The sequence below is a fragment of the Ranitomeya variabilis genome, chromosome 4 (assembly GCF_051348905.1).
Source record: "Ranitomeya variabilis isolate aRanVar5 chromosome 4, aRanVar5.hap1, whole genome shotgun sequence".
NCBI classification, from domain to species: domain Eukaryota; kingdom Metazoa; phylum Chordata; class Amphibia; order Anura; family Dendrobatidae; genus Ranitomeya; species Ranitomeya variabilis.
In genome coordinates this window covers 15,296,503-15,324,126 of record NC_135235.1, presented here as the reverse complement: position 1 = coordinate 15,324,126, position 27,624 = coordinate 15,296,503, and positions in this window count along the sequence as shown.

Sequence of the window (27,624 nt, the reverse complement as noted above, 5' to 3'; positions counted from 1 at the left end):
CATTGTGTCGGACAAAGGGTTCCAGTTTGTCTCTAGGTTTTGGCGGTCCTTTTGTGCTAAGATGGGCATTGATTTGTCTTTTTCTTCGGCTTTCCATCCTCAGACAAATGGCCAAACCGAACGAACCAACCAGACTTTGGAGGCCTATCTGAGATGCTTTGTTTCTGCTGATCAGGATGATTGGGTGACCTTTTTGCCATTGGCTGAGTTCGCCCTTAATAATCGGGCTAGTTCGGCTACTTTGGTTTCGCCTTTTTTTTGCAATTCTGGCTTTCATCCTCGTTTTTCTTCAGGGCAGGTTGAGCCTTCTGACTGTCCTGGTGTGGATTCTGTGGTGGACAGATTGCAGCAAATTTGGACTCACGTAGTGGACAATCTGACGTTGTCCCAGGAGAAGGCTCAACGTTTCGCTAACCGCCATCGTTGTGTTTGTCCTCAACTTCGTGTTGGGGATTTGGTTTGGTTATCTTCTCGTTATGTTCCTATGAAGGTTTCTTCTCCTAAGTTTAAGCCTCGTTTCATTGGTCCTTATAAGATTTCTGAAATTCTCAACCCTGTGTCATTTCGTTTGGTCCTTCCAGCTTCCTTTGCCATCCATAATGTGTTCCATAGGTCGTTGTTGCGGAGGTATGTGGCGCCTATGGTTCCCTCCGTTGATCCTCCTGCTCCGGTGTTGGTTGAGGGGGAGTTGGAGTATGTGGTGGAAAAAATTTTGGATTCTTGTATTTCGAGACGGAAGCTCCAGTACCTGGTTAAGTGGAAGGGCTATGGTCAGGAGGATAATTCCTGGGTTGTTGCCTCAGATGTCCATGCTGCCGATTTAGTTCGTGCCTTTCATTTGGCTCGTCCTGATCGGCCTGGGGGCCCTGGTGAGGGTTCGGTGACCCCTCCTCAAGGGGGGGGTACTGTTGTGAATTCCATTTCTTGGACTCCCTCCTGTGGTCATGAATGGTACTTTGGTTAGTTCTGCTCTTGGACTCCCTCTGGTGGCTTTGAGCGGAACTGCTGGTCTCTGAGGTTGCTTTCTCAGCTGCCCTCGTTTATTGTTATGCTTTCTTCCCTATTTAACTCTACTCAGATCGTTACTTCATGCCAGCTGTCAATGTTTCAGTATTGGTTCAGATCTCTCTTGGACTTCTCTAAGGACCTGTCTACTCCAGCAGAAGCTAAGTCCCTGCTAGTTCATTTGTTGTTACTGCTGCCTGAATATATTTCTTAGTACTGCTAAATTCTAGTCCAGCTTGCTATCATGATATTTCCTTGCTAGCTGGAAGCTCTTGGGGTGCAGTGTTGCACCTCCACACCGTGAGTCAGTGTGGGGGTCTTTTTGCATACTCTGCGTGGTTTTTTGTAGTTTTTTGTGCTGACCGCATAGTTTCCTTTTCTTTCCTCTGACTATTTAGTTAAGTCTGGCCTCCTTTGCTAAAACCTGTTTCATTCCTGTGTTTGTGACTTTCCTCTTAACTCACAGTCAATATATGTGGGGGGCTGCCTTTATCTTTGGGGAATTTCTCTGAGGCAAGGTTAGGCTTCTATTTCTATCTTTAGGGGTAGTTAGCTCTTAGGCTGTGAAGAGGCGTCTAGGGAGAGTTAGGTATGCTCCACGGCTATTTCTAGTGTGTGTGATATGAGTAGGGTTTGCGGTCAGCAGAGTTCCCACTTTCCCAGAGCTTGTTCCGATTACTAGTTTACTCATCAGGTCATTCCGGGTGCTCCTAACCACCAGGTCCATAACACATTACACTGGCTGCCCATTCATTACAGGATACAATTCAAAGTACTTGTTCTCACCCACAAAGCTCTCCACAGTGCGGCACCCCCTTACATCTCCTCCCTCATTTCTGTCTATCGGCCTAGCCGACCACTGCGCTCTGCAAACGACTTTCGACTAACCTCTGCACTAATCCGTACCTCCCACTCCCGACTCCAAGACTTCTCCCGTGCTGCACCAATCCTCTGGAATGCTCTACCCCAAGATATTAGGACCATCCACATATTTGAATAGTTTTTGGCGCTCCCTCAAAACACATTTGTTCAGAGCGGCCTATCAGGTTCACTAATCAAAGTCATTTTATGTTTGTGTGTGTGTAGCCCATTCACTATCTCCATCTATCCCCCTCCCCCTGAAGATGGCTGGACCAGCATTGTAAATACATCATTGTAAATACACACCTGTACTTTGTATCTCCCCCACCTCATTGTAGATTGTAAGCTCTCACGAGCAGGGGCGGCTTATTTTGCTTTAATTATTGTATTGTTAACATTGTTACTTATGACTGTTATGTTTGAAATTGTTAAACTGTAAAGCGCTGCGGAATATGTTGGCGCTATATAAATAAAGATTATTATTATTATTATTACCATACAAGAAACCCATGATGGGTAAAACTAGTGAGTTGTCTCAAGACCTTTGCAATCTTGTTGTTGCAAAACATACTGATGGCATTGATTACATTACAAAAGAAATTCTAAACTAATGAAGGTTCCAGTGAGCACTGCTGAAGCCATAATCTGAAAGTGGAAAGAACATAATTTCACCATAAACCAGCCATGACCAGGTGCTCCCCGAAAGATTTCAGACAGAGAATTATCAGAAGAGTTTTGCAAGAGCCAAGAAAACCTATGGAGAGCTACAGAAAAACCTTCAATCAGCAGGTACAATTGTTTCAAAGAAAACAATAATCATGCAACCTCCATGGCCTGTATGCATGCTCACCACATAACCTCCATATCCTGTATACACACTCATCACACAATCTCCATGTCCTGTATGCATGCTCACCACATAACCTCCTTGGCCTGTATGCACACTCACCACACAACTTCCATGGCCTGTATGCACACTCACCACACAACCTCCATGGCCTGTATGCAGGCTCACCACACAACCTCCATGGCCTGTATGTACTCTCACCACACAACCTCCATGGCCTGTATGCACACTCATCACACAACCTCCATGTCCTGTATGCACACTCCCCACACAACCTCCTTGGCCTATATGCACACTCACTACACAACCTCCATGACCTGTATGCATGCTCACCACACAACCTCCATGGCCTGTATGCACACTCACCACACAACCTCCATGTCCTGTATGTACTCTCAACACACAACCTCCATGGCCTGTATGCACACTCATTACACAACCTCCATGGCCTGTATGCATGCTCACCACACAACCTCCATGTCCTGTATGCACACTCACCACACAACCTCCATGTCTTGTATGCACGCTCACCACACAACCTCCTTGGCCTGTATGCACACTCACCACACAACCTCCTTGGCCTGTATGCATGCTCACCACACAACCTCCATGGCCTGTATGCATGCTCACCACACAACCTCCTTGGCCTGTATGCACACTCAGCACACAACCTCCATGTCCTTTATGCACGCTCACCACACAACCTGCTTGGCCTGTATGCACACTCACCACACAACCTCTATGGCCTGTATGCACTCTCACCACACAACCTCCATGTCCTGTATGCACGCTCACCACACAACCTCCTTGGCCTGTATGCACACTCAGCACACAACCTCCATGTCCTGTATGCACGCTCACCACACAACCTGCTTGGCCTGTATGCACGCTCACCACACAACCTCCATGTCCTGTATGCACTCTCACCACACAACCTCCATGTCCTGTATGCACGCTCACCACACAACCTCCTTGGCCTGTATGTACTCTCACCACACAACCCCCACATCCTGTATATACTCTCAGCACACATCCTCCATGTCTTGTATGCACACTCACCACACAACCTCCATGTCCTGTATGCACACTCACCACACAACCTCCATGGCCTGTATGCACACTCACCATGCAAGAATCAATTGCTGAAAAAAGGCATGTTCAAGAGCCTTTATAGGCTCATTTAGACAAGTCTAAAAAATACTGGGAGAATATAATCTGGTCAGGTGAGACTAAAATTGAACTCTTTGCCATAATACACACCATGCTTGGAGGCCAAAAGGCACTGCATATCATCCCAAAAACACCATACCAACAGTGAAGTTTGGAGGTGGGAATATCATGGTGTGGGGCTGTTTTTTCAGCATATGATACTAGCAAATTTCATGTCATTGAAGAAAGCACGAATGGACAAATGTACCAAGACATTCTTGATAAAAATATTCTGCCATCTACCAGGATGATGAAGATGAAACAAGAGTGGACATTTCAGCAACACAATGAGCCAAAACACACAGCCAAGGAAACCAATTGGTTTCAGAGAGAGAAAATAAAGCTGCTAGAATGGCCGAACTGATCACTAGACCTGACTCCAAAAGAAAAGGTATGGAAGGAGCTAAAGCTCAAAGATCATAGAAGGAGCCACAGGAGCTTCAGGATGTGGAGTGTGGAAGAATGTACTAAAATCACACCTGAGCAATGCCTGCGACTAGTTTCTCCATACAGGAGGTGTCTTGAAGCTTCATCACCAACAAAGGCTTTCGTAAGAAGTATTAAATAAATTCCAGTAAGAGTGTTTAATACTTTTTCCCTGTGTCATTTCTCATTATTTCACATAATTTATAGATCTCTATGATTTAATTTATTTGCCTGTGTGCATTGTGTTGTTACTGACATCTGGGGAGAATTTCACAGCAATAGCACCTTTACAAATAGATTTACTTAGAATATTGGAGATGTATTCAATTCTTTTTCACCTGCTTTTCACCTGTCCTCTCCATACATCTCTGATCTAATGTCATAATACCTCCCCACATAATCTGCAGTATAGAACCTGTGCTCTCCTTATATCTCCAGATACCTCCACAAACAGTCTACTGTCCACAATCTATACCTCTCGTTATATTTTTACTGCCTTCCCGAAAGTAGCAATATTTCCTTTATAATATAAATAATCTAGTAAGAACAGTAATGGCATCAGATTTAGAAAGGTTGTACTTTCAGGATAATTAGCTAGTGACAGATATTGTATCTCCCCTCTTAAAGCACACACTACACGCCTTCTGAAGCCGCTCTACTCTTTAATACTGTATGCCTCTATTAAAGGAGTAAATAAGACCTCCCCCGCCTGTGGTGTATATTAGGGAATGTGCTCAGAATAATTAGGCAGCAACTTGTTATGACATCCTGGATTGCCAGGATTAATGTTTTCAAAATGATGATCCTGCCTAAAATACTGTATCTCCTTAGGTGTATCCCATTAAAAATCCCCAAACGTTTGATTTTGAAATTACAAACTATGACATACGATTATATTTGGTCACACAAAAAATCTAGAATCTCTAGGACCTTGATGTACTATCCGTACAAACGGGGAGGGCTGGGAATGCCGAACCTCATGCTGTACCATAGAGCGGCCATACTAACTGGACTTAGAGACTGGTGGCAGGCGGACAAAGACCATAGATGGCTCCAAATAGAAAACTACTATGCCAAAACTAGATCTACCCGCACGATTCTTGAGGCTGAATCTATTGCAATCACTGATTATTCCCCTGCCTTACCAACCATGAAAATCGCGCTCCACTATTGGAGGACACTGGTCACTTCCTTGATTAAATTATCTCATGACTCCCTATCCTTAAAAGCCCTTGAGACACACATCCCATTTATTAATCTCCAGCCTTGGGTTGATGCTGGAATCGTAACATTACGGCAGATATTGGGTACCGCTGGCCTTGTCCCCTTTGACCGCTTGGCCTCCAACTTCCCGAATGTCCGGAGATATTTCTATCAATATTTGCAGATACGTCATCTACTTCATAATTCCCCAAACTCACCTTTCTTCAACTCCCATTTAAGTAACAGGGTTAATGGTTATTTCTTTTTGCCTGACTCTGGCCCGAAGGGAATTTCAATATTATATAAAGCCTTAAACGACCCAGCAGAAGATGTTAAACTGCCATATGTGATCAAGTGGGAACAGGATCTGGACTTCCTATCTGACCCGATAGATTGGGAGGAGGGACTGGGTGAAGTGTTACTGGTATCTGCCTGCGTCAATCATCTCGAACAATTGAAAAAAGTACACCTTAGATGGTATCAATATCCGGTTCAGGTGGCTCACTATGACCCTGCCGGGTCGGACAAATGCTGGAGGGGGTGCGGTCACGGGGGAACTCTGGAACATACCTGGTGGTTGTGCCCAATTCTTCAGCCCTGGTGGAGAGATATAGACTTTTTACTTGCACAGGTCTTGGGGATCCAGCTGACTCTGTCACCTAGGCAGGCCATTCTTCACATCGGCCTCGAGGACATTCCACACATACTTCGCGGTACACTATCACATAATCTAATAGCTGCCAGGTTATTAGTCGCCTCAAGATGGAAAAACACTAATTCTCCCAATATTAGTGAATTAATTAATAAACTTAATGTCCACTGCCAATATGAACTCGCCTTGGCTCACTCCATGACTGCCAAAACCAAAAGACAAAATATTTGGCACTCTTGGTTACATAGTGGTCATTCCTCTTTTGTCCCGCACCACCTTGTTTGACCGTTTACTTGAGTGGGAATAAGTAAGCATAATTGACATGTCTGTTTTTGTGTTTGTAATATTCTTATTCTGCCACAGTTTGCCAGGACCTCTTGTCTATAACTGAACTGCTAGATTAAGTCTTGTGAATGCCTATACTCCTTTCCTCCCCCTATCGGAGGTGGAGCCGCATATTCATCACTGTAATGAGCGGTACCACGTGACCACTCACACAGGACAAGCTGCCGGCGCTGAGAGGAGGCATTGCGGGAGCTGGGTGAGTATTTTAATGCAAGCGGTCGGGCGCACAGGGGGTGGGAGGCGGGAGGTGACCACGAACTTTATTTTAAACATAAAAAAAATTAAAAAAACCTTGATTTCTTCATTCCTTCTCTCCAGCGAAAGCTGATGGAGAGAAGGAATGAATGCCGGCTTCAGCACCAAAAGTAGGGGACAGCGCTTAACTCTAGCACTGTTTCTCCTGCGACGGTACGTGCACATGGAGGAGAGTGCACACTGTTCTCCGTGTGCACGTGTGCGGGACGCTTTGCGGACCGTGCTGCTGGAGAAACTCGGACGTGTCTCCGTGTTTTGCACATGGACATGCGGTCCGCAAAAAATCACTGACATGTGCAGAGACACATTGATTTTAATGTGTCTACGTGTGTCAGTGTCTCCGGTATGTGAGAAAACTGTCACCACATGTACTGAAGCCACTGACTTGTGAAACCGGCCTAATGTGGAGAGGAAAATGCAAAGGACTCAGAGGCATTTAGCACCATCTATCAAAGCAAATGCCCTCCTGCGCTCACTGATCCATGGTATTAGGAGAAGGCTTCATGTATACACAATTAGTCTGTGGGGTCAACAGAAAAAAGAAAGCCTGGTTAGTTAGGATCACCACTCAGGAGGAGAGCTTTAATTAATTTTGGGATTTATTTTAATGGAGCCTTAGGTCTATTTTTTATTACATGTCGACATTATTTTATTTTGTTTTGATTTTTTTATTGTATTTTCTTTATCCAGATTTTGAAAAAAACAAACAAGAAATGTACGTCCAGAGACGCCTAGGGAGAAAGTAAGAAAAGAAACGGCACTTCACTAACTTAGATTTTCTTTGCGATATCTCATATATTTAAGAGACGTAGAGGAGAATTTAACACTCAGTTTTTATTATCCCGTCTTAATGTGATGCAGACAAGGGACATTTACAGCTACACAGGGTTCTTAAATTCCGTTTTTTTTTTTTGTTGTTTTTTTTAATTAAATCCATTATACAGTTCACGAAATACGGGCGTTTTTATTTTGTGCAAACTGTTATGATTTTTGTAAAGTGGCGTGACTTAGGACTTGTGAGCCACGCCCTCTTAGAAAACAACATGAAAATTAGCACTAAATGAAAAGGCCCATATCTTGGGAACTGTATGGTAGATGTGAAAAAAAGAATTCTCAGGGAAGCAGTAAAAATAAAATAAAAGCAAAACCTGGACGCTTTTATCCTCTATAGATCATCGTCAGCAGAGGACCATTGTTTCTGCTTCTCTGTTGTGATTGTATCTTTTTACGTTTCATTATTTTGTTGAACTGTGGCCCCCAGATTGGAGCAGGATACTGTATTGTGAGCCTACATCTTTAAAAAAATAGTTGACTGCATGGGCAGAATAGTGAGTGCAGCTCTGCAGTATAATAAAAGATGTAACTCAGGATCAGTATTGTAATGTATGTACACAGTGACTGCACCAGCAGAATAGTGAGTGCAGCTCTGGAGTATAATAAAAGATGTAACTCAGGATCAGTAATGTAATAATGTAATGTATGTACACAGTGACTGCACCAGCAGAATAGTGAGTGCAGCTCTGGAGTATAATAAAAGATGTAACTCAGGATCAGTAATGTAATGTATGTACACAGTGACTGCACCAGCAGAATAGTGAGTGCAGCTCTGGGGTATAATACAGGATGTAACTCAGGATCAGTAATGTAATGTATGTACACAGTGACTGCACCAGCAGAATAGTGAGTGCAGCTCTGGAGTATAATAAAAGATGTAACTCAGGATCAGTAATGTAATGTAAGTACACAGTGACTGCACCAGCAGAATAGTGAGTGCAGCTCTGGGGTATAATACAGGATATAACTCAGGATCAGTAATGTAATGTATGCACACAGTGACTGCACCAGCAGAATAGTGAGTGCAGCTCTGGGGTATAATACAGGAGGTAACTCAGGATCAGTAATGTAATGTATGTACACAGTGACTGCACCAGCAGAATAGTGAGTGCAGCTCTGGGGTATAATACATGATGTAACTCAGGATCAGTAATGTAATGTATGCACACAGTGACTGCACCAGCAGAATAGTGAGTGCAGCTCTGGGGTATAATACAGGAGGTAACTCAGGATCAGTAATGTAATGTATGTACACAGTGACTGCACCAGCAGAATAGTGAGTGCAGCTCTGGGGTATAATACATGATGTAACTCAGGATCAGTAATGTAATGTATGTACACAGTGACTGCATCAGCAGAATAGTGAGTGCAGCTCTAGGGTATAATACAGGATGTAACACAGGATCAGTAATGTAATGTATGTACACAGTGACTGCATCAGCAGAATAGTGAGTGCAGCTCTGGGGTATAATACAGGATGTAAATCAGGATCTGTAATGTAATGTATGTACACAGTGACAGCACCAGCATAATAGTGAGTGCAGCTCTGAAGTATAATACAGGATGTAACTCAGGACCAGTAATGTCATGTATGTACATAGTGACTGCACCAGCAGAATAGTGAGTTCAGCTCTGGAGTATAATATAGGATGTAACTCAGGATCAGTAATGTAATGTATGTGCACAGTGACTCCACCTGCAGAATAGTGAGTGCAGCTCTGGAGTATAATACAGGATGTAACGCAGGATCAGTAATGTAATGTATGTACATAGTGACTGCACCAGCAGAATTGTGAGTTCAGCTCTGGCGTATAATACAGGATGTAACTCAGGATCAGTACAGGATCAGTAATGTAATGTATGTACACAGTGACTTCACCAGCAGAATAGTGAGTGCAGCTCTGGGATATAATACAGGAGGTAAACCAGGATCAGTAATGTAATGTATGTACACAGTGACTGCACCAGCAGAATAGTGAGTGCAGCTCTTGTGTATAAGACAGGATGTCACTCAGGATCAGTAATGTAATGTATGTGCACAGTGACTGCACCAGCAGAATAGTGAGTGCAGTTCTGGGGTATAATACAGGATGTAACTCAGGATCAGTAATGTAATGTATGTACACAGTGACTGCACCAGCAGAATAGTGAGTGCAGCTCTGGAGTATAATACAGGATGTAACTCAGGATCAGTAATGTAATGTATGTTCACAGTGAATGCACCAGCAGAATAGTGAGTGCAGCTCTGGAGTATAATACAGGATGTAACTCAGGATCAGTAATGTAATATATGTACATAGTGACTGGTGACTGCACCAGCAGAATAGTGAGTGCAGCTCTGGAGTATAATAAAGGAGGTAACTCAGGATCAGAACCACCATATTTGTTTTCAACCATATACAAGGCAGCAGCTCGGGAATTGTAGTTTAGTATTCTCGGTATTACATTGAATTTCCGAATATCTAATTTATGGATAAACAGATAAAGCAGAGTGAGAACAGTTGTTAATGGCCCCTTTGTATATACTGAGTGTCGTTGTGCTGTGATAGGTTTTATGGACAGTAGTTGCCTTTAGAGCAGGGGTGCACATTATATTTGGTCCAAGTGCCAAAATTGCCATACCGAACCAATTACAAAGGCCCCAAAACATTTAAAGGAGTATTTAAATGAGTACATAACCAGAACCACTGTCAGGACATGAACACATCACAAGTTTTGGTAACTTCTGAGATTATGAAGAGGATCTGGACAGTTTCTGCTCCAAAAACTCAGTGCAAACACTCCTAACTTTCAGTGAGTTTTTAGAGAAGAGACTGTTCAGAAGCTCACCAAGTCCACCTCATATCAGAGCTCCAGGTTTTGAGCAATTTTGAGGTTTAACATACAGAAAGATGGGAGCTGACGTATGCCATTTGTCCGAGGGCCGCTGGCACGCTGACCGCACGCTGCAGGAACATTAAAATGGGCCCTTTATAGTCCAATAGCTCATCATGATGCAAAATCCCATCTACCTTGGAGGTGGTGGCCCCGGGCCCCCTGACCTCCCGCACAGGTTACACCTATAGCATGTCCATCACTGCGTTATGCTATTGTCAGACTTGTGTTTCCTCCTTACTGACGTCTTCCTGAGCTCTTGTGTATTATTATCCTCCTCACAACCCATCAATTCACTAACACATATTCATCTTATCTGAATTATTCATTGCCCCCCACCTTCTCGCTGTATATGTGTTCTGCATGGGAACGCTCAATGTATATATAATTACACATTATTATCTAATTACCTTGGAAATCCAGTGTAATTCATAATTAAAGACGTCTATTAGTGACGATATCAATATTACATTGTAGCGATCTGTCTCCAGCAACGCAGTAAATGACGGCTCAGGGTCTTTATATGCAGTAATGGGGTATGTCTCGTCTCTGCGGGAGTCCGCGCTCTGCTCTCTATTAGATATTAGACATGCAGCCGCTTCCCTGATATTCGGCACAGTAGAGCGCCGCTCGCTTTCTACCTTGGTTTATTATTTTCCCCGACTCTCCCAGAAACCGCCGGCTTCATCGCATTTATCAAATGTCGTATCTGCGAAGCCAAAATTAAAATTGTCTCTTCTGCTGATACATTTTGTTACTTTCATTACAAAGTCTGAGGAAAAAGCAGAAAATTTAATTTCTGCAAAAAACTTCGTTTTTAGATGATTTAGGTTTAGGTTTTCTTTTGTAGAGAAGCGGCAAAAATGTTTTTGGTTGCACAATTTAATTTATAATTGTTGTTGTGAAGGAAGCCCAGTTCCTCTCATGTCACCAATCTGTGACGTCACTACACAGGCACAGCTCTCCGGCGTCCCCTTTGTCTCTCAGGTCAGTAAGGGAACTGCACCTAGAGCAAATGACCGCCGGTGAGACTGCCCCGTTAGCCACGCTGGGTATTCTAAGATTCGCAATCAGAGTAAAAGGATCAGCCCCAAATTAATTTATGATTTAATTGCCTTAAGGGCGCACTAGGTAATTACAAAAATATACATTAAAAATATATCAAGAGTTACAGTCAGAGTAAAATATAACAATAATAATACAAGGCTTAAAGGTACAACGCTGGAGGTCAATATACCAGGTTGACGGTCGCTTGTGGAAGCCGGGGGGCTCAGCGTTCTGCAGGTCCAACACTTAGTTGCCGGGCAGCCCCCAGAAAGCGTGTGCTTGCTCCCCTCTGGCTGGCATACCCTGTTCCTTAGTTCATCGTCATCTTCTTCTGTTGAGTGTGTGACACTCTCCAACTGTCCTCAGATCTTAAACCTTCTGTGTCCCTCCCCCCTGTAACTGGGTGGGCTAGCAATCTCCACCCCTCAGCTTAACTGCGAAATCTGTACCCAATATCTAATATATGGAATAACAACTGCGCTCAGGATGATCGGATCAGTACATGGGCGGTACCAACGCATGTGGTTTGTTCTGCCGGTCATACAGGGATCAAACCTGGACCCATTCGATCGCTGTGGGAGGCTGATCTCCATATCTCAGGTGCCAGAACTCCCACGGACCCGGGAGTTGTGCTGTCAGATGCGCAATTTGTTTAGGGCGAGGGGGATATTGTTTATGAGCCTGTACCTCGGACGATGCGACCATAATTCATGATTCCATGTTGGAGACGGTTCGACTGGAAGAATAATAGACTTTGGCTCCTGCAGGGACCTGACATGCATGCTTTAATTAAGCTCCCAGTCTCTCCCGTGGGAGTCGACCAACATCTTAAGCATCTGCTTTAAGGTGCCATTGAACCGCTCACACAGGCCATTGGTCTGTGGGTGATATGGGCTGGCTACCAGATGTTGCACCTGTATCTGCTTACAGAGAGACTCCATCAGCTGTGACATGAACTGTGTCCCTCGGTCAGTGAGCATTTCCTGGGGAAACCCCACTCTGGAGAAGATCTCCAGTAAGGCAGTGGCCACTTTGTCAGCCCGAATGGATGACAAAGTTACCGCCTCCGGGTACCGAGTGGCATAGTCCACTACCGATAATATGAAGCATTTTCCAGAGCGGCTGGGAGTGGACAGAGGTCCAATGAGATCCACAGCCACCCTCGAGAAAGGCTCTTCAATGATGGGCAGAATTACCAGTGGGGCTTTGGGGTGCCGCCCCGCCTTCCCCACCCTCTGACAGGTGTCACAAGAATGGCAGTAGGCAATTACCTCGGTCCTCATTCCAGGCCAGTAGAAATGCTGCGCTAGCCTGGCCCTGGTTTTAGCGATCCCTAGGTGTCCGGCCATGGGAATCTCGTGTGCTATCCGCAACAATTCTGCCCTGAACGGATAGGGTACCACTAACTGTCGGTCCCTGGGCCACGCCTACGGTGAACCCTGCTGGACCGTTACCCGGTACAGCCGTCACTGGTCCCAGACCACCCGCTCACGGTCTGACTCCCTGGAAGGCTGTGCCGCCTGCTCCTTGAGAGCTTTCAGGCTAGCATCAGCTTCCAACGCTGCCTGAAATCCCTGACTCAATGTGGCGAGAATGGACGACACTGCCACATCCGCTGTCAGCTCCCCGGGATCTGTCTCCTGGCCGCTGTGTGACTCGGCAGCCACTTGGTCAGAGAGGGGGAAGCCGTCGGACCTCTGCGAGGATCCTTGGGCTCCGGCGCTCCTACTCCTGGTGACATCAGCCACGACCGCTGTGCCCATGGGTAGCGCCTGCTTCCCCCCGGCTCCTGACCGAGTCGCCGGGTCAGGCAGACTTCCCTGCACTCCTGACATCCCGGGTGTGGGGAATTCCTGCCCTGGGGTCTTACCTGGTGGCTTCTGTCCCGGAACGCCCCCTCCCCCGTGGCCTGTTCCTTTTCCTGTAGGGGCCCTAGACTCAGCAGGCTGGATTCACTTAGGGGCCCTACACTGCCCATAGCAGCCCCTCCCTCCACCTCTGAGCTCTCCCCTACAGTCTCCTCACCTGTCCTCCCTGTGAGCCCTGTGTGTTTGGTGTCAGTGTATGGAGTACCCTCAGGTTTCACTCCCTCCTCCACTGTTGGAGGCACCTTCAACACATCAACATTCACAGTAGAGTCATGACATTCTTGGGGAGCTGAACTTGGGGGTTCAGTGGCCACATACTGAGACACTAGCCGCTCCAAATCGGTCCCAAGCAGTACATTAGCAGGAATATTTGATGATACTCCCACCTCCCACATTCCCCTCCCGGCGCCCCAGTCAAAAAACACCTTGGCGACAGGCAGCGCCGGTTCCACGCCTCCAATTCCAGAGACGGAAAGGGTTTTCCCCGGCACCAAGTCTTGAGGGGACACCACCTCAGGACGTACCAGGGTTCGTTCAGCGCCTGTGTCCCGCAGTCCCATGACCGCTGAGCGGCCGATAGTGACGGGTTGGTAATTGTCCAGGGACCTCCCACCACCCCCTCCCACACATAAAACAGTGGACGGTTTAGGGTGCAGGGATGGGGCCTTAAGACGCTGGGGACATACAGCCTTGAAGGAAGTGTCCCAGCTGGTTGCAGTGATGACAACGTCTGGGTTCTGTGCCTGGCCTGGAGAGGGCAGCAGGGGGGTACACCCCTTGCACTCTGGGGGCTGGGGAAACAGGGGCAGGATTGGGCTTAAGGCCCCGTCTCACATAGCGAGATCGCTAGCGAGATCGCTGCTGAGTCACAAGTTTTGTGACGCAACAGCGATCTCAGTAGCGATCTCGCTATGTGTGACACGTACCAGCGATCAGGCCCCTGCTGCGAGATCGCTGGTCGTGTCGGAATGGCCTGGACCTTTTTTTGGTCGTTGAGGCCCCGCTGACATCGCTGAATCGGTGTGTGTGACACCGATCCAGCGATGTCTTCACTGGTAACCAGGGTAAACATCGGGTTACTAAGCGCAGGGCCGCGCTTAGTAACCCGATGTTTACCCTGGTTACCAAAAAAAACAAACAGTACATACTCGCCTTTCGGTGTCCAGGTCCCTTGCCGTCTGCTTCCTGCTCTGACTGCCGGCCGGAAAGTGAGAGCAGATCACAGCGGTGACGTCACCGCTGCGCTCTGCTCTCAGTGTACAGCGGCACTGTCAGAGCAGGAAGCAGACGGCAAGGGACCTGGACACCGAAAGGCGAGTATGTACTGTTTGTTTTTTTTGGTAACCAGGGTAAACATCGGGTTACTAAGCGCGGCCCTGCGCTTAGTAACCCGATGTTTACCCTGGTTACCGGGTGCTGCAGGGGGACTTCGGCATCATTGATGACAGTTTCAACGATGCCGAAGTCGTTCCCCTGATCGTTGGTCGCTGGAGAGAGCTGTCTGTGTGACAGCTCCCCAGCGACCACACAGCGACAAAACAGCGACGCTGCAGCGATCAGCATCGTTGTCTGTATCGCTGCAGCGTCGCTGTGTGAGACGGGGCCTTTACTCCCTCTCCAGGTGCTGCTGGCAGGCTTCTTCGGCTCAGGCGCCCTGTTATTGGCATACTTGTCTGCCAGGGCGGCTGTAGCAGAAGCCCCCTTCAGTTTCCGGTCACGGAGGAACTGCTGGAGGTCCTCTGGGCAGTTCCACAAGAACTGCTCCGTGACGAACAGTTCCTGCACCTCCTGGCGGGTGCTGAGCGCTAGACCCGAGGTCCATTGCTCTGCAGCTCTCAGCAACGCCCGCATGTGGTCGATCCAGGTGTCCTTTGGGCCCCGCTGCAGGCTCCGGAACTTCTTGTGGTAGGACTCCGGGGTGAGGTTGTAGTGCTGGATCAGGGCCCGCTTGATGCTACTGTAGTCCTGCTCCGCCCCGGCAGGTAAGTCCCCCAAAACTTTCAGGGACTTACCCCTCAAACGGGGGGTCAGGTATCTTGCCCACTGATCCGGGGCCAGATGGTGTTGAAGGCAGGTCCTTTCAAAGGCCAGCAGGAAGGAATCCAGGTCTCCATCCTTCTCAAGCAGAGGGAAGTCCTCGGCCCGGACTTTGGAAGCCCTGGACTCTGGTGGTGCTGGGGCGTCCAGCGGGAGCCCGTGTTGAGCCATCTCCAGCCTGTGCTGGCGCTCCGTTGCTCTCTCTGCTGCTGCTCGCTCCGCCACTTCATGAGTCTCATATAGGCATCTTCATTACCCGCCTCGAGACGTGCCACTGCCGCTGCAACAAGGGCCTCTGATGTGGACAGGCTGGGGCGGGTAGGTGGTGGGTAGTCTCTTGCCGGACTAAGCATGGGTGGCTGGCTCCTTGGGGAGTCCGGGCTGAGCTCCCCTTCGCCTTGAACAGTACCGTCTACCACCACCTCCTCATAGACCATAGCACTGGCCTGCGCCCTCACCGCGCTCCTGGTGCCATCCGCCATCTCTGGAACCTCTGGTTACTGACACAGCTGTAACCCTGACCTTGCACACAACTTATTATATCTACACTCTGACCGTCTAGTGCTGGGGTGACCTTAAGACCCCAGCAGTGAAAGTTACCGCTGGTAGTCTTTAGTGTCCGGGAGTAGGGGTCCCATGCACACTATTACTCCCAGCTGCCAGCAATGTGAAGGAAGCCCAGTTCCTACCACGTCACCACGTCACCAATCCGTAACGTCACTACACAGGAACAGCTCTCCGGCGCCCCCTTTGTCTCTCAGGTCAGTAAGGAAACTGCACCTAGAGCAAATGACCGCCGGTGAGACTGCCCCGTTAGCCACGCTGGGTATTCTAAGATTCGCAATCAGAGTAAAAGGATCAGCCCCAAATTAATTTATGATTTAATTGCCTTAAGGGCGCACTAGGTAATTACAAAAATATACAGTAAAAATATATCAATAGTTACAGTCAGAGTAAAATATAACAATAATAATACAAGGCTTAAAGGTACAACGCTGGAGGTCAATTTACCAGGTTGACGGTCGCTTGTGGAAGCCGGGGGGCTCAGCGTTCTGCAGGTTCAAGACTTAGTTGCCGGGCTGCCCCCAGAAAGCATGTGCTTTCTCCCCTCTGACTGGCATACCCTGTTCCTTAAGGTACCGTCACACTAGGCGATATCGCCAGCGATCCGTGACGTTGCAGCGTCCTGGATAGCGATATCGCTGTATTTGACACGCAGCAGCGATCTAGATCCCGCTGTGAAATTGCTGGTCGCTGCTAGAAGGTCTGCACTTTATTTGGTCGCTAGGTCGCCGTGTATCGCCGTGTTTGACAGCAAAAGCAAGGATACCAGCGATATTTTACACTGGTAACCAGGGTAAGCATCGGGTTGCTAAGCGCAGGGCCGCGCTTAGTAACACGATGTTTACCCTGGTTACCAGCGTAAAAGTTAAAAAAACAAACAGCACATACTCACCAGCGCGTCCCCCAGCCTCTGCTTCCTGACACTGACTGAGCGCCGGCCCTAAACTGAAAGTGAAAGCACAGCGGTGACGTCACCGCTGTGCTGTTAGGGCCGGAGCTCAGTCAGTGTCAGGAAGCAGAGGCTGGGGGACGCGCTGGTGAGTATGTACTGTTTGTTTTTTTAACTTTTACGCTGGTAACCAGGGTAAACATCGGGTTACTAAGCGCGGCCCTGCGCTTAGCAACCCGATGCTTACCCTGGTTACCCGGGGACCTCGGCCTCGTTGGTCGCTGGAGAGCGGTCTGTGTGACAGCTCTCCAGCGACCAAACAGCGACGCTGCAGCGATCGGGATCGCTGTCGCTATCGCTGCAGCGTCGCTTAATGTGACGGTACCTTTAGTTCATCGTCATCTTCTTCTTTTGAGTGTGTGACACTCTCCAAGTGTCCTCAGATCTTAAACCTTCTGTGTCCATCTCCCCTGTAACTGGGTGGGCTAGCAATCTCCATCCCTCAGCTTAACTGTGAAATCTGTACCCAATATCTAATATATGGAATAACTGCGCTCAGGATGATCGGATCAGTACACGGGTGGTACCAAAGCATGTGGTTTGTTCAGCGGGTCGTACAGGGATCAAACCTGGACCCATTTGGTCGCTGTGGGAGGCTGCTCTCCATATCTCAGGTGCCAGAACTCCCACGGAACCAGGAGTTGCACTGTCAGATGCGCAATTTGTTTAGGGCGAGGGGGATATTTTTTATGAGCCTGTACCTCGGAAGATGCGACCATAATTCATGATTCCATGTTGGAGACGGTTCGACTGGAAGAATAATAGACTTTGGCTCCTGCAGCCACCTGACATGCATGCTTTAATTAAGCCCCCAGGGACCTCCTTGTCCCCTGCTGGGGTGGCTTCCTCACTGAGCTTTGAAGTACCTTCTGCCTGCTACACTGAGCTTAATTATCATGCTAAAAGGAACTTTATTCATGAGAAGAGGTGGGGACCAGGAGCACTCATCTCTGCAGACCTGTGACCAGGAGACAAAATGGAGTCACGCCAATCTCTGTTAGTATGCCCGTATCCAAGATGGTGGCTGCTCCCTCATCACAGTTGTCTTGTGACAAATATTGGCATGTAGCCCCAGCCTTAACCCCTTTACCCCCAAGGGTGGTTTGCACGTTAATGACCGGGCCAATTTTTGCAATTCTGATCACTGTCCATTTATGAGGTTATAACTCTGGAACGCTTCAACGGATCCCGGTGATTCTGACATTGTTTTCTCATGACATATTGTACTTCATGATAGCAGTAAAAAAAATTTTGATATTACCTGCGTTTATTTGTGAAAAAACGGAAATTTGGCGAAAATTTTAAAAATTTTGCAATTTTCCATCTGTGAATTTTTATGCAATTAAATCACAGAGATATGTCACACAAAATACTTAATAAATAACATTTCCCACATGTCTACTTTACATCAGCACAATTTTGGAACCAAATTTTTTTTTGTTAGGGAGCTATAAGGTTTAAAAGTTGACCAGCAATTTCTCATTTTTACAACACCATTTTTTTTTAGGGACCACATCTCATTTGAAGTCATTTTGTGGGGTCTATATGATAGAAAATAACCAAGTGTGACACCATTCTAAAAACTGCACCCCTCAAGGTGCTCAAAACCACATTCAAGAAGTTTATTAACCCTTCAGGTGTTTCACAGGAATTTTTGGAATGTTTAAATAAAAATGAACATTTAACTTTTTTTCACAAAAAATTTACTTCAGCTCCAATCTGTTTTATTTTACCAAGGGTAACAGGAGAAAATGGACCCCAAAAGTTGTTATACAATTTGTCCTGAGTATGCCGATACCCCATATGTGGGGGTAAACCACTGTTTGGGCGCATGGCAGAGCTCGGAAGCGAAGGAGTGCCATTTGACTTTTCAATGCAAAATTGACTGGAATTGAGATGGGACGCCATGTTGCGTTTGGAGAGCCACTGATGTGCCTAAACATTGAAACCCCCCACAAGTGACATCATTTTGGAAAGTAGACCCCCTAAGGAACTTATCTAGATGTGTGGTGAGCACTTTGACCCATTAAGTGATTCGCAGAAGTTTATAATGCAGAGCCGTAAAAATAAAAAATCATATTTTTTCACAAAAATTATCTTTTCGCCCCCAATTTTTTATTTTCCCAAGGGTAAGAGAGGAAATTGGACCCAAAAAGTTGTTGTACAATTTATTCGGAGTGCGCTGATACCCCATATGTGGGGCTAAACCACTGTTTGGGAGAGCTCGGAAGGGAAAGAGTGCCGTTTAACTTTTCAATGCAAAATTGACAGAAATTGAAATGGGATGCCATGTTGCGTTTGGAGAGCCCCTGATGTGCCTAAACAGTGGAAACCCCCCAATTATAACAAACCCTAATCCAAACACACCCCTAACCCTAATCCCAACGGTAACCCTAACAACACCCCTAACCCTGACACACCCCTAACCCTAATCCCAACCCTATTCCCAACCATAAATGTAATCCAAACCCTAACCCTAACTTTAGCCCCAACCCTAACCCTAACTTTAGCCCCAACCCTAACTGTAGCCTTAACCCTAACCCTAGCCCTAACCCTAGCCCTAGCCCTAACCCTAGCCCTAACCCTAACCTTAACCCTAACCCTAACCCTAGCCCTAACCATAGCCCTAACCCTAGCCCTAACCCTAGCCATAACCCTAGCCATAACCCTAACCCTAGCCCTAACCCTAATGGGAAAATGGAAATAAATACATTTTTAAAATTTTTTAATTTTTCCTCAACTAAGGAGGTGATGATTGGGGGTTTGATTTACTATTTATAGCGGGTTTTCTATTGGATTTTTATGATTGGCAGCTGTCACACACTAAAAGATGCTTTTTATTGCAAAAAATATTTTTTGCGTTACCACATTTTGAGAGCTATATTTTTCCATATTTTGGTCCACAGAGTCATGTGAGATCTTGTTTTTTGCGGGACGAGTTGACATTTTTATTGGTAACATTTTCGGCACGTGACATTTTTTAATCGCTTTTTATTCCGATTTTTGTGAGGCAGAATGACCAAAAACCAGCTATTCATGAATTTATTTTGGGGGAGGCGTTTATACCGTTCCGCGTTTGGTAAAATGGATAAAGCAGTTTTATTCTTCGGGTCAGTACGATTACAGCGATGCCTCATTTATATCATTTTTTTCATGTTTTGGCGCTATTTTATAGAAACTATTTTATAGAAAAAATAATTATTTTTGCATCGCTTTATTCTGAGGACTATAACTTTTTTATATTTCGGCTGATGATGCTGTATGTTGGCTCGTTTTTTGCGGGACAAGATGACGTTTTCAGCCGTACCATGGTTTTTTATATCCGTCTTTTTGATCGCGTGCTATTCCACTTTTTGTTCGGTGGTATGATAATAAAGCGTTTTTGTCTCATTTTTTTTTTTTTTAAGGTGTTCACTGAAGGGGTTAACTAGTGGGACAGTTTTATAGGTTGGGTCGTTATTATTATTATTATTTTTTTTATTTAGATAAAGAAATGTATTTATGGGAACAATATATATATATATATTTTTTAAATTATTTATTTTTATTTTTTTTACACATCTGAATATTTTTTTTTACACATCCGGGGGGATGGGCATCATATTATAGTGTAGGATCGCTGATCTGACACTTTGCGGAGCACTGTGTCAGATCAGCAATCTGACTTACAGTGCTGCAGGCTTACCAGCGCCTGCACTGAGCAGGCGCTTGGTAAGCCACCTCCCTGCAGGACCCGGATGCAGCCCCGTGGCCATTTTGGATCCGGGGCCTGCAGGAAAAAGAAGGTAGGAGACCGTCGGAGCAACGCGATCACACCGCGTTGTTCCGGGGTTCTCAGGGAAGCCCGCAGGGAGCCCCCTCCCTGTGCGATGCTTCCATATACCGCCGGAACACTGCAATCATGTTTGATCGCAGTGTGCCGGGGATTAATGTGCCGGGGGCGGTCCGTGACCACTCCTGGCACATAGTGCCGTATGTCAGCTGCAATAGGCAGCTGACACCCGGCCGCGATCGGCCGCGCCCCCCCGTGAGCGCGGCCAATCGCATATGACGTACTATCCTGTCGGTGGTCATACGGGCCCACCCCACCTCGATGGGATAGTACGTCTAATGTCAGAAAGGGGTTAAAGGCATCTCAACTAAGACCCCTGGCGAATCATCCTCCATTAATCTGAATAGCAAAACTTTATATGGAATTAGACAGGATGGGGTCTATTTTGGCAACAACCCCCCCCCCCCCCAAAAAAAAACCAAAAAAAAAAAACAGAAAGACGTCAAAACCCCTGTAAAAATTAACCTTTATTAATATTATTTAAAAAGGTAAAACACCTAATAGACATGTCACAACCCTTATAAAGGCACATGGGGATATAAGCATAGATTGTGGGTATTTTAGGTATAGTAGGCAGTCTGACCCTAAGTGGTCCCTATATGTCTGAAATCCTGCCTTGCAGCAGAGGTTGGCACCATAGACATTCAAAATGGCTCCCCGCTCATTGTCGATTCTCCCTCAAGGACTTAGATTCCACTATTAACACATACACACACACATATATATGTATATATATATATATATATCTATATATATAATTGTCTAAGGGTTTTTCTGTCTGTCTGTCCCGTTTATTCATTCGCTGATTGGTCGAGGCCTCCTGGGCCTCGACCAATCAGTGACGGGCACAGTATCGACGTAGAAATCCTGCGTCTCTGATTGGTCGAGGCCGCCAGGCCTCGACCAATCAGCGACGGGCACAGTATCGACGTAGATGTCATAATGGTTGCCATGGCGTTGATGATGTCAAAAAGGTTGCCTCGACCAATCAGCGACGGGCACAGTCGGAATCATCATTGTCCATATACTACGGGGACATGCATATTCTAGAATACCCGATGCGTTAGAATCGGGCCACAATCTAGTATATATATAAAGGTAAAATCATACACAGTTAAGTTGCTGCTCTGATTCCACCAGGACTGTTTAAATACCAGTCTCAAAATTGCTGTCAATCAAGAAAATATATCAATAAAACCTGCGTCTGGCAATACATGTATCTACCCTACGGGAATCACCATCCACCAAAACCTTTAGGGTAATGCGTATAAATAGTGCAATAACCAATGCAATACAATAAAATGCACTGTGCTTCTAAAGACTTAATGTCACAACTATGTTGTCTGGTGTCCCAATATTGCGGCCAGCATGCAGCCAGCTTGTAAGGAAAGGGTGAATCAAACACCCGAAAACCCCGCCCATATGACCCAAAACTGGTCCCGCCAAATTCAGGTGACAGGTTCCCTTTAATGCACAACTATGTTGTCTGGTGTCACAAGACCAGAGGCTCCTTCCCTGTCCCTAACGCTAGGGGCGCCTTAGCTCGCCCTGTTCCCCAGATTATTTCTGATGGTGAAGATGCCTGGGCCACGTGTTATGGAAATATTAGGGTTGGATAAATATATCCCTGTGTGTGCTGTGGCCGCTCCCAATTAGACTGAGTATTTTGAGCGCTCATCAAGAATGGACTGTACACAACTGTGACAGAACAACATTCCATCAATACTGAATTTTATTGTACATACATAGTTTTATATTTTCACATAGAAAGGAGTGGTTAGGGGTTGTCAGGGGTGGTCAGTTAATTATCATATTGTCTAGCTCCTCTGTCATTGGTTATCTAAACATATATGGAATATTGTGATTAATGCTCATATGACTGCTGATTAAGCTGAGACATTCGATCAGCAGTCATCAAACATCTGACATTCTTCTGCTTTTAAGGATGGAAAACCCCATACGATCTGTCTGGTTTATATTAGTTCATGTCAGCCATTTTATGATCTGTCTAGGTTATATTAGTTTGTGTCAGCCATTTTAAACCATTGATTATAATGTATATATTTGATTATAGAGGAGTATACATGCAAGTGAGATCTACATGATATATATATTTCTATCACAAGCCCCCCTTAGATATCACTTGCCCTAATCCTAGCCTCCTGTCCCAAAGCGCTGCAACTCTTTTGTGCTGTTGGCGAACTGACACAAGCCTAACGCCTGTGCCCCACTCCATACAGACTTTTCGCAAATGGGCGGTCAGGAGATCTGTCCCTAACGGGGGTTCGTTGCAATCAGTCTCTTAGTCAATAGCATGTGTAGTGAGCGATGTGTAGTCTTTATCAGGTAGGTCATCTGTTCGGTCAGGCAGGGCATCCACGACATCATTCTGGCTTGGGTGTCATCTTCTGGTAGGGGAGCTTTCTTGCCATGCGATGAGTGGATCCAAGTGGGTCTTCCATCCAGTTTCACAGAGTTTGGTGTCATCAGCAGCACTTGAGCAGGACCATCAAATCTGGGATCGAGTGGTGTTCTCCTTACAAGCTTTTTCACCAACACCCAGTCTCCTGGCTTCTAGGAGTGCATACCGGACACTGAATCTGGATCTGGCAATGAAGAAAAAAACTCGAGAATGGATGTTAGCAAGTTTCTTGGTGATTTCAATTACATAAGCAGACAAAGTATCATATTGCATAATCAGCTGCTAAAGGAAAGGATACCCCTAACCTGGGACTAGACACAAACAAAATTTCATATGGTGACAGCTTTTCTGGGCCTCTGGGAGTGTGCCTAACACTGAGTAGTGTGATTGGGAGTGTGTAGGCCTAAGTCTGATCCTACTGCTGACTAGATCTCTCGTGTGAGATTTGCTGTGAATGCGGGTCCCTGGTCACTCTCTATCACTTCTGGGACCCCATAGCTGCATATCTCGTCTCTGAGAGTAGCTTCTTTGCAGTAGTCTTTGCTGACTGGTTCCTCACTGGGAAAGCTTCTGGCTGTCATCTTGAGAACATGTCCACGGCCACAAGGGCATATTCGAATTCTCCACTTGGCGGCATCTGGATGTGGTCTATCTGGATCCTCTGGAAGGGGGTACAGTGGTCTGGCAAGACGATGTGTGGGAACTTTCTTCATTCTCCCAGGGTTGCATTTGCCACAGGTCAGACAGCTGTTTATGAACTTGGCTGTTAGGGTGGAGATTTCTGGAGTGAACCAGTAAGCACCAATCGGATCATTCATCTGTGTCTTTAATCTGTGTGTGGGCCCATGTGCCCACTGGACCACCATAGGGTACATGCTTCGGGGTAAACAGGGTTTGTAGTCCATTTAGTATACCCTTCCTTCTTCATGTGTTGCTCACTTCTGCATCCAGCATTCCTTCTTGTCCTTTGGGGCTTGCTCTTGCAACTTTTTGAGCAGATCACAGGACGTCATCTTGTCAGGCTTCCTGTCTTCAGCCGTCCTGTAGTAGCCGTCCGGCTCTACGACCTCTTCCACTTGTCCATATTGTCTTCCCTTGACTGTTTCTTTGGCTGCCATATCCGCCATGTTGTTGCCTCGTGCCCCTACTGTGTTCAGTTTTCCATGCGCTTTGACTTTTAGCATTGTCACCACTTTTGGAAGTTGAGGTGTGTTCAGCAGGTCCTTAATGGCTCCATTGATGCTTCACGGTTGTTCCGCTTGCTGTGAGGAAGTCCCTTGCAGCCCAGATGGGTCCGAAGTCGTGTGCTATGCCATGCAAGTACCTTGAATCGGTAAACATTTTCTCAGTCTTGTCTTCTGCCATCTGGTAGGCCTTCATCAGCGCTATCAGTTCTGCTTCCTGGGCTGACAGACTGGGCGGCAGACTTCTGGACCACAGGATCTCTTGATTGCTGGTCGCTGCACCTCCCGTGTGGAATCTTCCTTCATCATCTGCAAATCTGGAGCCATCCACATAGAGGATCAACTCTGGGTTGGTCAGTGGCTCTTCTGCCACCTTGGGTAGTCCTGCTGTTTCCTGTTGCATGATGCTGAAGCAATCATGGTCATCCGTCCGGAGCAAATTCAGATCCCTGCAGAAGGTATCATGCAGATTTTGATCAGACTTTTTATCTGAGGATCCGTATCTGTATCCCCCCTTGGGAGTGGGAGTAGAGTGGGCGGATTGAGGACTGTGCATCTGGAGATGGTGACATTGTTGGGCAGGAGTAGAGAGCACTGGAGGCGAAGATGCCTGGCGGTGGAGAGATGTTTTGGCTGGGTTTGGTTGAGGATTGCTGAGATGTCATGCAGAGCCAGGATTTCCAATGGTTTTTCCACTGATGTCAGTAGTCCTGTCCAGGAGGGCGTGTGCTGCAACTGCTGCCTTCATGCGGGAGGAAGAGGCTTCCCTTGCAACTGGATCCAGGCAAGCTGAAAAGTAGTCCGAAAGTCTCTGCTTTCCCCCCTGAAGCTGTGTCAGGACTCCAGTAGCAAGGCCTTCTTTTCTCATCAAGTAGAGATGGAATGGCTTCTTGTAGTCGGATAGGCCTAGTGCTGGCGCTGGGACTACAGAGCCTTTTAACTTCTTGAACGAACTGAAGACCACATCTGTCTGGAGGAACGGGGTCACACTGACGTATTCACACAGAGGCTGCATTAGGACGGAAGCATCAGGGGTCCAGGCTCTGCAATATGAAACTTGACCAAGGAAGGCCTGTAGCACCTTTGGAGTTGTCGGAGGGACCATCTTCTCCACTGTGGTCCTCCGGTCATCTGTCAGGTGTTTCGCCTGGTGAGCAATACAGTGTCTCTGGAACGTAACTTGCTTCAGACACCACTGGACTTTGTTCTTTGAGATCTTGCAGTGCTGCTTCGCCAGGTAGAGTAGGAGATACAAGGAATGGGCTTTACACGTGTCAAAGTCAACTGCACAAAGGAGTAGATTGTCCATGTATTGTAGCAGGGTTACTTCTGCTTGTTCTGTGACTCAGTTGGTGAGAACTGTGGACATTGCTTTGGTGAACTGTGAAGGGCTGTTCTGGGCCCACTGTGGCATCACTGTCCATGTGTGGTGTCCCCCCTGGTGCATTAAGGCAAACAGGAACTGGTCTTCCGGATGAGGGGGAACACTGAAGAAAACCTTAGCCAGGTCGGTCACTGTGAACACTTTTGCTGTGGCAGGCACATTCGAGAGCAGAGTGTGCGGATTCGGCATAATTGCAGTTTCAAACACTGTGGTGTCATTCACAGCTCTCAGGTTATATACCATTCTGAACTTGGCTGTCTCTCCTTTTACAGTCTTTTTCTTGACGGGGAAAAGCGGGGTATTGCAAGGCGATTTGCGAGGAACAATGATTCCTATTTCCAGGTAGACCTTCAGTTGGTCAGAGGCAGCTTGACTCTAGGCCTGGCCTGGGCCTTACGAGGGTACGGGGTACATGGCTTGAGTGACACCCGTACTGGGGCAACTTGAGGTTTTCTCACGTGCTGGGGTCCCTTAGACCATAGACTTTCTGGTACTATGTCCAGTACCTCCTTGAGTAGGCCTCATTGGTTGCTTAATGTTCTTGTAGGGCCGCCAGCATGACTCTTCTTGGGTCAGGGATGAAGAAAGTGTCACTGTCCCATCTTCCTGGAACACTGTGGTTGCCTTCAGCTTCTGCAGTAGGTTCGCTCCCAGTAGGTTGAGTGGCAGGTCCTTTACACCACAAACTGGGACAGGATAGAGTGTCCTGGCTGAGTGCACACGCTCAGTGGCTTTGTAAGCTGAGAATGTCTGACTTGACCATCAATGCCCATGCGAGACACAGAGGATTCTGACAGGCAGGTGGGATCAGCGAGTTCCACAGGTGTCATCACACTTCTGGCTGCACCACTTTGGATCTGACAACGCCATCCATTTTAAGGGTAATTTGAGGTATTGGTCCTGCAGATGAAGTTTTACATGTCAGGAGCGTAGTGTCTTGCGGACCTGGCTTGCTTGCCTCTGTCCTATGGATGGGGTACTTCACTGCTTTCTGCACTTCCTCCTTGACCTGTTTCTCTGGACCAACTCTTGGGTTGCATGGGTCCAGTCTCTTCGGGGGCGTGGGTGCTTTTGCACTGGTTCTGGTAATGGCCAAACTTGCCACAGATGTAACCCTTGACACTTCTTCTGTCTTTGTAGGGTGGTTGTGCTTTCAGGTCAGTGGTCACCATGAGAGGGGCTGTCTTCTGCACCCCTGGTTGGGACTCAATCCTTTTGGCTACTGTGGACAACGGCATGGTGGGTACTGTAGCGGCAGCGGGGTCCGGCCTGCTGATTGAAGCTGCGGTGGTAAGACGGGGCCTGCAGGTGCATTCGTGACGAGGCCCGGGGGTGCCATGAGACCGGCGGCTGCATCCAACCCAAGGTCTTGGGGCATTACAGGGGCTGCGGCTGCATCTGCCGTCACTTCTTACCCCTGGTCTGGCATAGCTTCTCCCCTTTGCTAACCTTATTGAGGTCGGTGTCTTCTCTCTGGAGTCTGCAGCGGTTCTTCCTGTGTGTTGATCGGCACTTTGCAGCGTCTTCACATCTGGCTCCCCTTCTGGTGTTCTCAGCAGCACGGCACCCGTTTCCTTCTTCGTGCTCTTTGTGGTGCTATAATGGTGGCAGTTTTGGCAACAATTAGCAATAAACAGTCTCCTAGGCGCACATAAAACATTTTGCTGGGTCAGTCCACTGCTATTGACCTGTTCTCAGGCCTAGCCACTATCAGTGGTTTCCTGATTGGCTGTCTCAGTCCATGCCCAAAGGCCTGTGTATCTGGTCATGAATGGTGAAGCCCAAGTCTTGGAATACTTGCATTACTCTGCAATGAAACTTCTTTA